Below are 18,139 nucleotides of genomic sequence, written 5' to 3'. Positions count from 1 at the left end.
GCAAAACTGATGTTGAATTCCTTGAAGAGTGCCTTCGGTGTTGGAGCTCCCAAATGTGATTGTAAATGAGGGTGGAGAAACTAATGTCGAATGGTTTCTGTGAGTGGTGCATAAATGGAGAGAAATGGACAGTTTCTGTGAAAGTGTGAGAGTGTCGAATGCAATGGAATGGAGAGGGGGAATGAGAGTGAATGATGGACAGAAATTGGAGCAAAATGGTGTATGTAATGGAATGGATCCGAGATGGAGATTAGTGAGTGTTATGGACAGAAAATGGAGTGTAATAGGCTGTGTGTGATCCCCCCTGATCTCAGTCCGAAAATCCCTAAGTCTTGGTGCATTTCTGAATGAGTCTAATGATGGAGAGACAATCAGATTGGATCTACCATTTGTTTAACTCAGATGGCAGAGCATATTTCAGTTGGAATGATGGATTTCTGGCATGATACCTGCAAAGCATGGACATAATCTGCAAAGGTGTGGTTTATTTAATCAAGATGCATGTGCAATGTCTGCAAAGAGAAGTGAATAACCAGAAATTGGTTATAAAATTCTGGGAATGGCAGAAAGCTCACGGCATGGGCAAGAAAGGGGATGGAAATGCAAAGGTGATGTGTTTCGGTGGTGGAAGTGCATCAAGGAGCAGGACAAGGTCTGCAAGTATGTGGATATTTAATCCAAGAAACATGTGCAAAGTCTGCCACAAAAGGGGGTGGACAATCTGAAACTTGGTTAGAATAATTTGGATATGGGAATGGAAGTGCACGGGTCAGGTTGTGGACATGCATGTGAATGCATGTTTTGATGTTTTAGAATTGCATAATCTGACTTGCAATCACATGGGAGTGCACGGAATGGACTGATTGAGTTGGAAATGCAAAGGGAGCTCGGCAAAGTGTTTGAACATGCATGTGAATGCATGTTTTGGTGTTAGAACCTCCCAATCTGAATTCAATCTTTTTGCCTTGTTTAGCTTCACTCAAAGTGACACCAATGCACCACTTCCTGTTTAGAACCATCTAATGTGGTCGAATTACACCCTGGGCTGCACACTAACACAAAACAATGTAAAACGCAACTAGTTTAATCCAAAACAATCACAAAGATGCCAAATAAGGAAGATATAAATGTATGCAAAATGTGACTTAACACATGACGAGGACGAGAAAGAGAGGATAGTCTTAGCTAGTCCCATGGTTATTGAGGGGTCTCGCTAAGACCTCTTAGTGAAGGGTTTTGTCCATGCTAGTCCCCTTTAGTCTCATTAATGTTAGTCCCAGCATGGAACAAACACGGTATTGGACTAATAGCTAGTCCAGTCCAGTCCAGTCCGACTTAGTGAGGGCAAACAAACGCCCCCTTGTTAGTTAATCTATCGTTTTGTTGGGATACGAATTCTCCAAAACTAATTTCAACGATCCAAACCGTCAAACTTGTTTGTATATGCTTGGAGATCACATCAACAAAAAATCACAAAAAACAAACATTCAGAGATCAAGTAACGGGACAAAACTTTTCGACGGTTATAAAAAAAAAATCACGATTTAACGGTTATTTTAACTCTGATTTTGATTATTTTTTACAGCTACACTCCTTGACCCTGTATGAATACAATGAATGAATTCGATCTTCAATTTAAAATATTTACACAAGTGGATACCACAAAATCTATTGTTCTACTTAATGAAAGTATAAATAAACTCTAAGTGTTAGTCAATATATCGTTTTGTTGGGATACGAATTCTCCAAAACTAATTTCAACGATCCAAACTGTCAAACTTGTTTGTATATGCTTGGAGATCACATTAACAAAAAATCACAAAAAACAAACATTCAGAGATCAAGTAACGGGACAAAGCTTTTCGACGGTTATAAACGAAAAATCACGATCTAACGGTTATTTTAACTCTGATTTTGATGATTTTTTACAGGTACACTCCTTGACCCTATATGAATACAATGAATGAATTCGATCTTCAATTTAAAATATTTACACAAGTGGATACCACAAAATCTTATGTTGTACTTAATGAAAGTATAAATAAACTCTAAGTGTTAGTCAATCTATCGTTTTGTTGGGATACGAATTCTCCAAAACTAATTTCAACGATCCAAACCGTCAAACTTGTTTGTATATGCTTGGAGATCACATCAACAAAAAATCACAAAAAAACAAACATTCAGAGATCAAGGAATGGAACAAAGCTTTTCGACGGTTATATACGAAAAATCACGATTTAACGGTTATTTTAATATATTTTTATATGGTATAGTATTATTATTTTATTTCTTTTCATAATTATTTTGGTAAACTTCTCATAATTTGAATGATTTTTAATGTTTGGTTTTTCTATACTTAGTTTATGCGGAAGAGAGTTCTGACGTGGAAAATCTTACTGAAAACATCTTCAACATAACTCTTCAAGGCAGTAGATGAAGCCAAAGTTTCAATACAATTTCATGATGATCGATGTAAATTGAAGATTTTGTAGATAGAGGTGTAAACTTTTGAGAAAGACTTACAATCTTGAAAACAAAAACTCTTTCATTTTGCATATCCTTGCACATTTAATATTTGTAATAGATTAGTAGTGTATGTATTATTTTTTTATTAGGCTCTTATTTTCGAATGTAGATATAGTACTTAAACGACAAATGTTTTAATGTTTTGAAGTAATATTTATGTGGCAATGTGTGATATGTGCAAATTTAAAAAAAAATATATTTTTTTCTTAACGGGTCATAACGGGTCGGGTCACTTTACCCGTTGGGTAAAGTGACCCGACCTGTTAAGGACCCGTTAAGATAACGGGTGTGACACGACACGACCCGTTAAGATAACAGGTGTTACACGAAAACGACACGAACACGACAGACACGACCCGTTTGCCAGACCTAAGTGTACATTACCTAATTCCATCTTAAGCATTAACGCCTTCGTAGTTGTACTCTACCATGCATCTCTCTTTCTCTCTCTCTCACATTCATATTTTCAAGTTTTGCACTCTTTGGGGTTTAAGGGGGTAATTTAGAGGTATCCATCTCTTTCTGTGTTTATGTTTATGCAACTATGGGATGAGGAACTGAATTGTTTCTTAATTGTTCCTTCTTTTGCAACTATTGCCTATGAGACTTGATTCAAGAGGATTCGAACTGAATTTATGTCATAGCTCCTCATTAAATTCATCATTTATAGAGGGTTCGTTCAGCTTTTAAACTTTCGTGGTTTGGTTCCAACTGCAATTGGTCCATATTTGTTTTGGTTTGGGTTTGAAACTGCCTTAAATCAAATCAAATTGCTATATCAATTTTGAGTTAAGATCGAAGACTGTCATTTTTTGACAGACATTTTGACAAACATTTTATAGGGAGCACTTCATAACTTTTTTAAATATCTAAATCGTCTATATTTCAATTCATCATTCATAAATCATCTTTACAAAAAAAAAAAAAAAAAAAGATAAATCCAAAACCACTAATGACACATCCCAACCTAAATCGAGACATGTTGGTCATCACGTGATGGTGATGTAGCCATGTGCGCAGTGCATAAGCAATAAGTATAAAAGAATACGAATAAATAAAAACCAAACTAACTAATTTACACCAAACAAGTATAAGTACAAGTAGCGATAATTAAGTGTGAAAACACTATAGTCAGAGCATAAGTAACCTTAGTGCAGTCCAGCAGGACAAATACTAATTATACAACACCAAAGGTAGTCCTACATTAGTGATAATCTGTTAGAACTGCCGTCAATTCCTCGTAAGCCACCAACAAGCACTCCTTCCTAAAACCTGGAGGGGCGCAAAACAGAAAGTGTGAGTGGGCAAAAACAAAGCTTTTCAAAACCATTTTACTTATCAAAGGTAATAACCCCTCGCTGTAAAACCTGTATAATTTCCCAGAAAATAAAATACATACATATATCAAAACCATACTCGGAATAGCAACATCCACATATATGCCATGCCGAATGTCTTATACTTAGAATATGTATTTAGAAGTTGCATATATTGTTGTTGACGTTGTGGGTGCTCAGGTAAGTACGAGATGAGTTTATAAATTGTGGATGTTAGTTGCATGATTATGTTGAGATGTATTTTGAGCTCATAAACCTGCACCCCAGTTTTAGTGCTCCCGCCCGTGGTTAGGGCACAGTCCTTCACGTGATGTTCACCTCCCGCACCATACGCTTATCTTGGATCCAAATTAGGTGCACACTCCTGTCGTACAAACCATTATTGGTGGTTCCGACTCGTAGGTGACCCGCGATCATTCACATCGTCTTCACGTGATCGTAGCACTTGAGCATATTTATTTACACCCATTTCTGTCGTACAAACCACTTTAGGTGGTTCCGACTCGTGTGCAGGCATACTTGTTGAGCTATTAGTTGAGCCGTATAGGTCATATTAAGTGACTCCGGCTAGATGGATGAGCTATAGATTCAGCCGTATAGGTCATATTAAGTGACTCCGGCTGACATACCATTTGCATTGATTTATATTAACTGGCTTACATATTTGATGCTGAGATATTTAACATGGTATATATGTGGATGTTGTTATTCCGAGTATGGTTTTGATATGTGTATGTATTCTATTTTCTTGGAAATTATATAGGTTTTACAGCGAGGGGTTAATACCTTTGATAAGTAAAATGGTTTTGAAAAGCTTTGTTTTTGCCCACTCACACTTTCTATTTTGCGCCCCTCCAAGTTCTAGGAAGGCTATTTGGTATTAGAGCCAATCCCTAGTCGGAATTGTGTCGACGAGGACGTTGGGCCCCTAAAGGGGGTGGATTGTAACATCCCACATTGCCCAGGGGTGTGGATCATGTATGCCTTATATGTATATTCCCATCTCTACCTAGCACGAGGCCTTTTGGGAATGGGTTCCATCGGAACTTCGAAGTTACGCGAGTACAAAGTGAGAACATTCCCAGGATGAGTGACCCACTGGGAAGTTCTCGTACAAGTTCCCAGAAACAAAACCGTGAAGGTGTGGTCGAGGCCCAAAGCGGACAATATCGTGCTACAATAGAGTCAAGCAGGGGATGTGACAACTAAGACATTCATTTGTAGTCAAGAAAACTAATGAATACGGTTTTGAATTTGGTTAATTTTTTAGTAAACATGATTTTGAGAGGAGATCTAAAAAATAGGCGGTTGGATCATTGAAATACACTATAAAGGGGCCCTGCAAAGTGTGTAAAAAATATTGGGTGCCCGCTATCCTAATCTATTAATTTTAGGGTATCTTTACTTACAGAAGAAAGTAGAAATCAGACAACTTAAATTAAGGGAAGTGAGAAAAAAAATGGGATCAACTTGCCCTCCCTAATTAACATGCTTCTTGAATTTTAGTATTTGATTATAGATTTAAAGGGGAAACAAACACATTTTAATTTTGTATGTTGATGCGTTATTTATACGCACACAAATTAAACCCTCTTTTCGTCAAATTGTAGTATATGTATAAGTAGGGATCGTTCTGGACCGGGGATTAGGAGGGATTGTTAATCACTTGGATTTGACTCAAAAACGTAAAATAACAATATGAATGTATTTCTAACTAATCTAACACTTTAAAATAAATGGGGGATTGGTTTTGGATGAATTTAAACTAAAACAGAAACTTGGAATTAAAACAGATTCTAAAAACGAAATTAATGAAATAGAATGATGAACAACTAGTTAGAGGGTTCCTTATCCACACATGAACATAAGCATATAAATTGACTCCCAGTTATGACTTCAACAAACGATGAATGACAATGCTCCAAGTTAATTAGGTTCGCTTAAACTAACTTTCAGATTTCCCTAGATTCATTGGATTGAATGGGATACGCATTACAACCAAATTATTCCTAATCAAAGTCCCTAACCATGGAATACGCATGATAGAGACATTCAACAAAGATCATTAAGTTCAACGGAAATCATAAACATCGACTAGGCATTCATAACTATGGAATACGCATGTTAATCCAGCCTAGGGTTTACTAAACACAATCGTGACTAGCGATCTTTACTACTCATGAATATAAGTTCATAACGATTAGGTGAAATTCCCTTATATCCTAGCATCAAGTTTAGACATGCAAATTAAGTGTCGACCCTCAACCCACATACATAAACAAGTTCTTAATCAAAACAGAAAAGTAACCCACATCTAAAGTTCATGAATTCATAACTGGAGTAAATCAAATCATAACCAACATATGTCCATGGCTTCAAATTCGCCTCCAACTAAAAAGAAATTAGTTTCACATGTTTAACATAATTGAATAACAAGTTAAATTAAACATGAAAACAGAAACAAGAAAAGAAAGAACAAATGGATGGAAAGTTAGCTACGGGGTTCATCTCCACATATGTTATACTTGCATAATAAAACGATTTCCAATTTCATTTCAATAAATCATTAATTCTCAACGCCCCGGGTCAATTAGGTCCGCTTAAATTAACCGTCAAGTTTTCCTTAAGTTAATGAATTGGATGGGTTAGCGCAACGCAATTCACAACATTCTCCAAAAGTCCTTTACGTGAAAAGCACAATAAAGATACAATCAAAGATCATTAAGCATCATGAAAACTATAAGTGTTGACGAGGCATTCGTTACTATGGAATACGCATGAAACTTATGCCAAGAATTCGTTTAACGCGATTGTTTATAAGCAACCTCCACTACTTGTGAATATAAGTTCGTAACTATTAGGTGAAACTCACTTATATTCTAGCGTCATATTCATGCATGAAAATTAAGCGCGCATTCTCAATAAACATACATAAATAAGTTATCAATCAAACGGTTAAACAAATTGAATCCACAACTTATGAAACGCAATTAGAAGTAATCAAATCAAAATGCAAGCATAAACATATATTTCGAATCACCCCCTAGCTAAAGGGGGGTTTAGTTCCTCATACAAAACAAAGAGAATTGAAATTAAACATTGAAATCAAAGAAACGCCTAAACATTCCAACAACTCAAACTTGAATTGTATGAACGTTTAGGCCCTCTTCTCTTCCTCTTTATTGTAGCATAAGGTCTAGGGATAATTGGTTTGGGGGATGGAAGTGTGGAATGGAAGAGGAGTGGTGGAGAAGTGGAAGGGGAATGGAAAAATGGTGTTTGGATTCTAAGGGAGACTCACGGCTAAGAGAGAAAGGGATGTGTTTGTGGTGTGTTGTGTATGAAATGAGATGTGTTTGAATGATGGGAATGCAAGGGTATTTATAGGAGGAGTGGAGATGTATATGGCTGTTTGTTTAAGGTGTTTGTGTGGAGGAATGATGGAAAAACAGCTAGGACAACATGTGAAAGCTGGAAATGGGGTGTGTTTGCACGGGTTAGGTGTTTTCTTGCTGGAAATGCATGTGAATGCATGGCATTTGAATGTATGGGAAGATTTATGGTGCAATGATGAAGAATTGCATGTGGAATGGCTGCAATGATGAAGAATGAAAGCTGGAAAATAAAAGGGAAAGCTGGAAAGGCATTGAAAGCCCACGGCAAAGGGGTTTTTGGTGGTGTAAATGCATGTGAATGCATGGCATTTGAAGTGATTGTTGTTTGGAAATGAATGTGATGCATGTGAGTTAGAAATGTGGCTGAAATGATGAGAGATTATGCACGGCAATGGGTTGGTTTTTGATGATTTAAAATGTTGATGCATGATGAAGAGTTAATAAATAATGCATGAAGGGTTAGCTAGGTTGTGTGATGAATAGTGTATGTGACATTGTTTTGTGACAAAGAATGGATAGGGTGAATGATTATGTGGCTACATGTTTGAATGATTAAAGTGCATGTGGGTTGATTGAATGAATGCAAAGTGAATGAATAATGAAATGGGAAAGCATGACCAAGGTGGAAATGCATGTGAAATGTTGGAAAGGGATTGGGAATGCACGGCTTTGGGGAAAGAATGAGTGGATGTGCAAATGTGTTTTAATTAATGAAAGTGTTTGGAGAATGAATGCAATGATGAAGAGTGAATAAAGAATGCAAGTAGGGTTAGCTAGGTTGGCTTTGTTTGGGTGCATGTGTGTTAATGGTGGTTTTGCATGTGAATTGATGGATTGTTTTTTATGGAATGGATGGTTCTTTGCATGGCTATAAGGGAGAGAATAAGAGAGAATGGGCTAGGCCCTTTGTTTTATGTCCAAAGTGAATACAAGGCCTTCAAATTCGTCCATCCTCTTGGCTCCATGGATAAGCTATCCAATCCATGCCCAAAAATGCTCCAAATGGCCTCAAAATGCACTTTCTTGCTCCCTAGGCCCTTAGAACCTGAAAACACACAAAAGAAGCATAAAGGACTAAAATAACGAGAGAAACATAACGTAAATGCACGAGAACTAGCCATTTAAGTAGCATGAATATGCTCCTATCATATGTGTTTGTAAACACATGAGAAAGTTAATAAATAAAATTATTTTCATACCGTATTTCATATACGGAACAAATAGACTAATAAAACGATTCAAATTGTATTTCTTGTAAGTAAACATGCTGTTAAGGGAGTGTTTGTTTTTTTTTTTTCACACAATTTTTTACTTTGTGCACGTCCCTATTAAATTTTGGCTTTTGAGTTGAGAAAAGTGAATCATGCATGAATTAAAGAGATTGTATAAATTATTTCCCTAGCTTTGTTGTTTTTAATCTAACATTTTATTATGGGTCATTGCTTTATGTTAAAATGAAGCTTTTAGGGGAAGGGATCTCCATTTTTTTATATAAAAATGGGGATTAGAAATAGGGCCCACACCGCATCAAAATTTAACGATTTGAACAATTTATTTTTCAAGTTACACCTCATTGATCATCCTTACAAAATATTAGCCAAACTGAAAATGTTTAAGGCATCTAATTAAGTTTAAAGAAATTAACAAATAATTTGTTCTCTAAGAAAAATTGAAATTTCATCGTGATAATTAAACAGGCGGTTTGGATCCTTGATGTGACAACTCGTCCCTAATTTTACAATTTTATAAATTTCAAATGAGTGGTTTGACGAAAATGCCCTAGAAGCGAGATTTTTGACTTTTGTTGACCGTTGTATTGTAACACGTATGAACCATCCTCTTAGCATATTGTCATAGTACTCGTCGCTACAAATGTGTGGGCGCAAACGGAACCAAAATTGTAGCTACAGTTAAAATTTTGAGGAACTACGAATGTAAAGGATGTTTTAGTAATTTCACGTTTTAGTATAAATTTCTGTTTTGTCATTTGTGGCTTTGTTTTGCGAGCCAATAGGACCCACCCATATGGGTCACCTCTCCTCTTTGTCCCTGTGACTCCCTTCTTCCTGGAGCATGGTGCGAGAATTATACGCACACAAATTAAACCCTCTTTTTGTCAATTGTAGTATAAGTATAAGTAGGGATCGTTCTGGACCGGGGATTAGGAGGGATTGTTAATCACTTGGATTTGACTCAAAAACGTAAAAACACAATATAAAACACTAAACTAGACTCAAAGAATGCAAAACTAAACTTTAAAACACTCAAACAAACTAAAAGACTCAAAACAGCACAAACACACTCAAATCTGCCTAAAAACCACTTTCTGGGCAGTTTTGAGTATAAACACAAATTTGGACGAAATTAAGTTGTAACTTGACTCAAGACTCTTAAAAACACAAACTAAATTGATTTCTAACTAATTTGACATTCAAGTAAAGGGGGATTTAGGTTTATACGAAATTAAACTAAATGTACAGATTGTAAATTAAAACAGAATGTAAATATGAAATTGATGAAATGGAATGAATGGATGATAGAATAGCTAAGGGGTTCATCTCCATACATGTTACACTTGCATAATAAAACGATTTCCAATTGCATTTCAATAAACCATGAATTCTCAACGCTCCAAGTTAATTAGGTCCGCTTAAATTAACTTTCAAATCTTCCTAACGTTATTGAATTGGATGATTGCATACGACAACCCAAAACATTCCCCACAAGTCCTCTACATGATTGCATAATAGAGATACAAGCAAGAATCATTACGCTCTATGAAAATTATAAGTGTTGACGAGGCATTCGTTAGTATGGAATACGCATGAAACTTATGCCAAGAATTCGTTTAACGCGATTGTTTATAAGCAACCTCCACTACTTGTGAATATAAGTTCGTAACTATTAGGTGAAACTCACTTATATTCTAGCGTCATATTCATGCATGAAAATTAAGTGTGCACTCTCAATAAACATACATAAATAAGTTATCAATCAAACGGTTAAACAAATTGAATCCACAACTTATGAAACGCAATTAGAAGTAATCAAATCAAAATGCAAGCATAAACATATATTTCGAATCCCCCCCTAGCCAAGGGGGGGTTTAGTTCCTCATACGTACAAAACAAAGAGAATCAAAGAAACACCTAAACATTCCAACAACTCAAAGTTGAATTGTATGAACGTTTAGGCCCTCTTCTCTTCCATTCCTCATTCGTACAAAACAAAGAGTATTGAAATTAAACGTTGAAATCAAAGAAACACCTAAACATTCCAACAACTCAAACTTGAATTGTATGAACGTTTAGGCCCTCTTATCTTCCTCTTCGTTGTAGCACAAGGTCTAAGGATAGTTTTATGGTGTGAATGGTTTGGGGAGTGGTGAAAATGGAAGGATGGTGGTGTTTGGATTAGTAGGGAAGAGCACGGCAATAAGGAAATGGTTGGTGTTTGTGACTGAAATGTGTATGAATGAGTGTATATGTGTTGTGTGAAGTGTGTATGGTTTTTATAGGGAGATGAATGGATGGGAGAGGGAACATGACAGCTAGGTTTGGATGGGAGAGGGAACATGACAGTTAGGTTAAGTGAATGCATGTGCAAAACAGCTAGGATGAATGCATGTGGATGTTTGGTGGCTGAAATGATGAAGTGGGAAGTGCATGTGCTGAAATGATAAAGGGGGAAGTGCATGTGGGTTGGAAATATAAAAGGGGAATGCATGTGGCTGCAAGGTGTGGTGAATGATGATGAATACATGTGGATTAAAGAAGGAATATGGAAGATAATGTGCTGAAATGATGAAGTGGATGCATGTGAATGCAAAGGGAGGCCACGACAATGAGTGGTGTGAATGATTGAATGTGCATGTGGGTTGGAAATGCATGTGGAGTGGCTGCAATGCAAGGGGGAAGGTATGGTTATGGTTATGATAAGTGATAAGGTATGGTTTTGATAAGTGATAAGTGTATGGTTTTGATAAGTGATAAGGTATGGTTATGATAAGTGATAAGGTATGGTTTTGATAAGTGATAAGGTATGGTTTGGTCTTCAATTTCGTCCATCTACTTGGCTTTGAGCATATGCAATCCATTTAATGCCCCAAACAACTCCAAAATGCACCAAAATGCACTTCTTTGCTCCTTAAGCCCTTAGAACCTGAAAACACGCAAAAGAAGCATAAATGACTAAAATAACTAAAGAAACATAACGTAAATGCACGAGAACAAGCCATTTAAGTCGCATGAATATGCTCCTATCAAATTCCCCCACACTTATCTTTTGCTAGTCCTCGAGCAAAACAAAACAACAAAAGAACACGAAACTAGACAAAACGAACAAAACACAACCTACACCTTCCAACAATCGTTTCACGGATTTCCAATGCACATGACAAGTTAAAAATCATTATTCCCACAGATTTTAGCCATCTTTACACTTAAGTACATTCTTAATCATAGTCACCACATACTAGTTCACAATTAAGCATTTAAAACACATTTCGAATGTAGTAACATGCCTTAGAGAATTTCCTCAATTCCTTACTAGAATGCACTCTATTTTCACACAGATTTTCTGACTACACACCCTACACTAGTTATATGTGAGAGATTGATGTAAACATGAAAGACTAGTATCTCACATATGTTATAACAAGGAAAGCATTTTCTGGATTTACGATAATGACATGAATATGATCTCATGAATGGAATGCTACTACTTAGAATGAGAACCAGTGATTCCATAAGCTCATATCAATTCCAAACTCCACATTATTGAACACATAACGATCAAGATAGAAGTCAAAGGGGTGTAACAGGGCTAGGGTCTTGGCTAACAATGAAAGGTGAAGGATAAACAAACATTCTTAAAGCAATAGTGAGCAAAGTATTGAATTTAGGCACTTAGAATTCCCTTTTGAATGAAAACTCAACTTTTGAACAAAAAGGGAGAACAAGCTCTTTTTTCTTTCTTTCTTTCTTTTCTTTTCTGTTTTTCTTTTTTCATATGTTTTTCACAATTTTTTTTTTCTTTTCTTTTGACTCTCAAAACATACATAAACACTTAAGAACAAAACATTCTCTCCCCCACACTCATTTTCTTGCATAATGTAACTCAAAAGGAATTCATTTAAGTCATGCTCACTATACTTCAAGAACAAGGGTATAGGAAAGTCCTAATCTAGGCTAGGTAAGGGGTGATGTGGTTAGCAAAGAAAATAGGCTAAACGAGGCTCAACGGGGTTAAAACTAATATATACGAAATATGGGAAGTAAGGCTATTTGGCTATGGTGGCAACTACACAACTTCATCTTGATATATATTATGCAATTCAATGTCATGCTTTGAATGAAACGGATATAAGTTCTAGCATTTAGTTCTATCATGATACAATTGCATTCTAAGTAGCAACCAAGCAAGGAATAATGAGATCATGCAACAACTTTAGAAAACAAAGAATCACAGATTATAACTCTCCAAATAACGTTTAGGCTCAAGTCTCACAAGGTTGTAGCGTTTGTTTGAGTTCCTTCCTTCAAGCATGTTACAAAAACGAATTTTTTCTTTTATGATTGCATGTGAAGTCATACATTATAACCATAACCAAGCATATACCAAGAGTAAATCAAACTTTCATCCATGTTTATAACTCTTTTTAACAGTCATGCAATTACAAACCAAATCCTTATCATTGTGTTGGAAGGTACCCTAAGACACAAACACACAAAAACGACTCAAAACACTCTTTTTAGGCTTTTCAAAACATGTTTTTCAAATTTTTATGTGATTTTCGGAGTTATAAAAACAAAACATACTAAAACACTCTAAAACAACTTAAAAACACCTTAAAACAGCAAGGAACAACATTTGAAGTTATGGGTGATAAAATCCCACGAATTTGCATCAAATATACTTAGTTACCCCCCCACACTTAAATCAAACATTGTCCTCAATGTTTTAAGCATAGATTCACACAAAACATAAGTAAACACACAAAAAGCACTTAAACATACTAAACATGGCAGAATGTAACTAACAAAGAGAAGAGTTTAGGGACGCAAATCTGGTTATGGAGTGTGAATTCCCTCTTCTCCTTGGTGATTGCATTGAGGCTTGATCTTGATGATTCCACAGGCTCATTCTTGAACTGGTTTCCTCCCATCGTTGATTTTCCTTTGTGCTACTCTTGAACTGGGCAGCAGGATTCTTTTGTTCTCCCCCAAAGGTCTGAGCTTACCCCTTTTATCTGTTTCTTTGTTCAATCTTTGCAGAAGTGGTCCCTTCTCTGGAAGTGTATCAACCGTTGAAGATGACTACTTAAGAGGAACGCTAGGTAAGCAACCAGGAATAGATTCCAGGCAGTCGGAACCAGATCGGAAGACTGACTCCAAGTGCTGGCTGATTGCTTCTTTCACTTTGCCATGCGAGTAAGAACAAGGACAAAGAAAAGGACAGGGAAAGAGCATGATATGAGATACTTTTGCTTTTGACCTTGATGATATGAGATACCTTTGCTTTTGAAGAAGCGGTGAATGAATCAGCACATGCTTCAATCTATCGTTTCCTCTTGGGTCATCTGTACTCCAGGCATCTGGTATCATCTTTGGGGAAGAAGAAAAAATTGAGTATTTCGAAAGGCTTTACTGGGAGTGCGCCCTCAGAGGTGAGGAAGAGTTGGGCATTTTCTTCAGGTCTGCCTTGCCATAAGAGATGAAGGTCGACATATATAGGGATTTCTCAATAGCAAGTGGTGGTACTGTTCTTTTACCCTTGTCGACAAACGTCTCTTCGATATCTGAACGACGCCTCTTCGATTTCTGAACGACCCTCTTCGATTTCTGAACGACGCCCCTTCGCTTTCTGAACGACACGTAGTAGTGCGGATGCGGCTCCTTTTGACAAAGCTGCACGCGTTTTCTGAAAAGCAGAGAAAGTGTCGCCGAACTTTGCGCTTGTCGGCTAAAGTGTGTAGTTGCGATGATGGCCTCCACGTGATTTCAGCTTTGTCAGAGATCTTTTGACAAAGTTGAACGCGTTTTCAGAAAAGCCGAGAGATCGTCGCCGAACTTTACGCAGGAAAATCCGGCTCTTTGAATCGGTGGTCGTGGCGCCTTGGCTTTTTATAGAGGTATCGATCACCCCAACATACACACTCTGAAGATTTCCCATTCTTGATAATCGACTCCGGCCCTTTGAGAATTAACTCCATCCACCCCTTCTCTCTGAACACCTTTGAAAAATGACTAACTCATCGAACCTTTGCTTAGATTTGAGTCTCAGCAGCGATCCGGTTGCGCCCCGTCAAGGTAATGTATGGCGCCCTTCTTTTTTATCTTCTAACGGTCCTCTTACAGGTGAAGACTCCATGATGACGGATGCAACAACAGCTACGATAGTAGCTAGAAACCTCCTCACTCCTAAGGATAGTAGGCTGCTTTCAGGACGGTCCGATGAGTTGGCCGTTCAAGAGTCACTCGCTCTCAGTGTTTAGTGTGCAGGCTCTGTGTCCAACATGGGCCAACGCCTACTTGCTCGCTCCCGTCATGTTGAATCGTTGATGGCAGAGGTGGAAAGTCTCAAGCAAGAGATCAAGCAGCTGAAGTATGAGAATAGAAGTTTGCACGTGCTTGCAAACAACTATTCGACGGGCATGAAGAGGAAGCTTGATGAGCTGCAAGAGTCTGAAGGTCGGATTCAAAGTGACCGTCAAAGGTTTTCGGCTTTCCTCCAGAGGCACCTTTTTCCTGGGTCTTCCAGCGTTTGGCCAAGTATTGAGGCATCGAATGCTCTATCTTCGATGCCTCCCGCTCCGATGCCTTCCGCTCCGATGCCTTCTGCTCCGACGCCTCGTAGTGGGGCTTCACGTAAACATCCTTTGTGAAGGCTCCATCTTTCTCCATGTTTAGTATCTTTTTTTTTTATTTTTTTTTATTTTTTTTATTTTTTTATTTTTTTATTTTTTTAAATCAAATCAAACGGCATGGAATTGGTCCTTGAATGGAAGGTGATACTTGAAGTGAACCGGCATTGGTTTGAATTCTAGTGTAGGTGCCTGATTCATAAAAAACAGCAAGTTAGTATAAAATGTAATGGAATTTGGAAAAGATGACTTACTTGTTTTGTCCGACAAGAACTCAATGACAAACACCACTCCTTTGAAAGTTTCAGGGATATTGGACTTGGCCAGATTGCATGTGATGGTTATGACTTGTCCAATGTCATCAAATTCAACTTCTTTGGGTTTTTTGGTTTCAAGAACGTCCTCTTTGATGAATTCATGACATTCCCTACTTTTCACCTTTGGAAGGGCTTCCAAGATGTCTTTTTCACCTTCTTCTTCCTTGGAAGTCATGAATCTGCAAGGAATAGGGATACTTGTTGGAACGGGGTTAAAAATAATGAAATTTGGAACAACCATACCTGAATTAGATGGCATAGGAGCAATAGGTGCCTCCGGTAAAGGTGTTTCCACCCTTGCCGTGGGTTGGGTGTATTCCTCTTCCTTGTGATTTGATTTTGATGGTTGAGGGTCCGTTCCAACCTCCTTGTCACTTCTCAACATGATTTCCTTGGCAGTTTCAAATTCTCCCTTCGGATTTGCAATGGTTGAACTAGGGAGTTCGCCTTGGTCTCGAAACTGTCCTACGAACTCCGCGATCTGCCCAATTTGCTTTTCCAAGTGGTCCAACCTTTTGTCTTGATTTTAGCCCTCCTTGACTTGATTTTGTGAGCCCTGCACCAAACAAATTAATTCATTAAGCTTTTGATTATAATCTATTGACGAACTTGAGTTTGGTTGGGCATATTGAATATGAGGTGGCTGCCAATATCCTTCTTGTTGAACATTTTGAGGTTCCCACCACATAGAAGTTGAATGATCACTCCAATCCGAATTGTAAGTATTGGAAAACACGTTATTCCTTGATTGAAGATCAAATGTACCAACGCTTTGCATTTGAGACCTTTCCATGAGCTGTGACAAAAGAGAAGCATTATCAAGTGCCATGTTGTGCTTCTCTAGTACTTGAATTCAACAAACAAAACACAAATCAAAACTAAAACTAAAATACATAACAGAAACTAAAACTAAAACTAATAAGAAAACGAAAAATAACAATCCAAAGGATTAGCAAAGTTGCTAATCCCCGGCAACGGCGCCAAAATTTGGTGCGAGAATTATACGCACACAAATTAAACCCTCTTTTTGTCAATTGTAGTATAAGTATAAGTAGGGATCGTTCTGGACCGGGGATTAGGAGGGATTGTTAATCACTTGGATTTGACTCAAAAACGTAAAAACACAATATAAAACACTAAACTAGACTCAAAGAATGCAAAACTAAACTTTAAAACACTCAAACAAACTAAAAGACTCAAAACAGCACAAACACACTCAAATCTGCCTAAAAACCACTTTCTGGGCAGTTTTGAGTATAAACACAAATTTGGACGAAATTAAGTTGTAACTTGACTCAAGACTCTTAAAAACACAAACTAAATTGATTTCTAACTAATTTGACATTAAAGTAAAGGGGGATTTAGGTTTATACGAAATTAAACTAAATGTACAGATTGTAAATTAAAACAGAATGTAAATATGAAATTGATGAAATGGAATGAATGGATGATAGAATAGCTAAGGGGTTCATCTCCATACATGTTACACTTGCATAATAAAACGATTTCCAATTGCATTTCAATAAACCATGAATTCTCAACGCTCCAAGTTAATTAGGTCCGCTTAAATTAACTTTCAAATCTTCCTAACGTTATTGAATTGGATGATTGCATACGACAACCCAAAACATTCCCCACAAGTCCTCTACATGATTGCATAATAGAGATACAAGCAAGAATCATTACGCTCTATGAAAATTATAAGTGTTGACGAGGCATTCGTTACTATGGAATACGCATGAAACTTATGCCAAGAATTCGTTTAACGCGATTGTTTATAAGCAACCTCCACTACTTGTGAATATAAGTTCGTAACTATTAGGTGAAACTCACTTATATTCTAACGTCATATTCATGCATGAAAATTAAGTGTGCACTCTCAATAAACATACATAAATAAGTTATCAATCAAACGGTTAAACAAATTGAATCCACAACTTATGAAACGCAATTAGAAGTAATCAAATCAAAATGCAAGCATAAACATATATTTCGAATCCCCCCTAGCCAAGGGGGGGTTTAGTCCCTCATACGTACAAAACAAAGAGAATCAAAGAAACACCTAAACATTCCAACAACTCAAAGTTGAATTGTATGAACGTTTAGGCCCTCTTCTCTTCCATTCCTCATTCGTACAAAACAAAGAGTATTGAAATTAAACGTTGAAATCAAAGAAACACCTAAACATTCCAACAACTCAAACTTGAATTGTATGAACGTTTAGGCCCTCTTATCTTCCTCTTCGTTGTAGCACAAGGTCTAAGGATAGTTTTATGGTGTGAATGGTTTGGGGAGTGGTGAAAATGGAAGGATGGTGGTGTTTGGATTAGTAGGGAAGAGCACGGCAATAAGGAAATGGTTGGTGTTTGTGACTGAAATGTGTATGAATGAGTGTATATGTGTTGTGTGAAGTGTGTATGGTTTTTATAGGGAGATGAATGGATGGGAGAGGGAACATGACAGCTAGGTTTGGATGGGAGAGGGAACATGACAGCTAGGTTAAGTGAATGCATGTGCAAAACAGCTAGGATGAATGCATGTGGATGTTTGGTGGCTGAAATGATGAAGTGGGAAGTGCATGTGCTGAAATGATAAAGGGGGAAGTGCATGTGGGTTGGAAATATAAAAGGGGAATGCATGTGGCTGCAAGGTGTGGTGAATGATGATGAATACATGTGGATTAAAGAAGGAATATGGAAG

Source organism: Pyrus communis, chromosome 6, assembly GCF_963583255.1.
Source record: "Pyrus communis chromosome 6, drPyrComm1.1, whole genome shotgun sequence".
In the NCBI taxonomy this organism is placed as follows: Eukaryota; Viridiplantae; Streptophyta; class Magnoliopsida; order Rosales; family Rosaceae; genus Pyrus; species Pyrus communis.
This window is presented reverse-complemented; position numbering follows the sequence as displayed.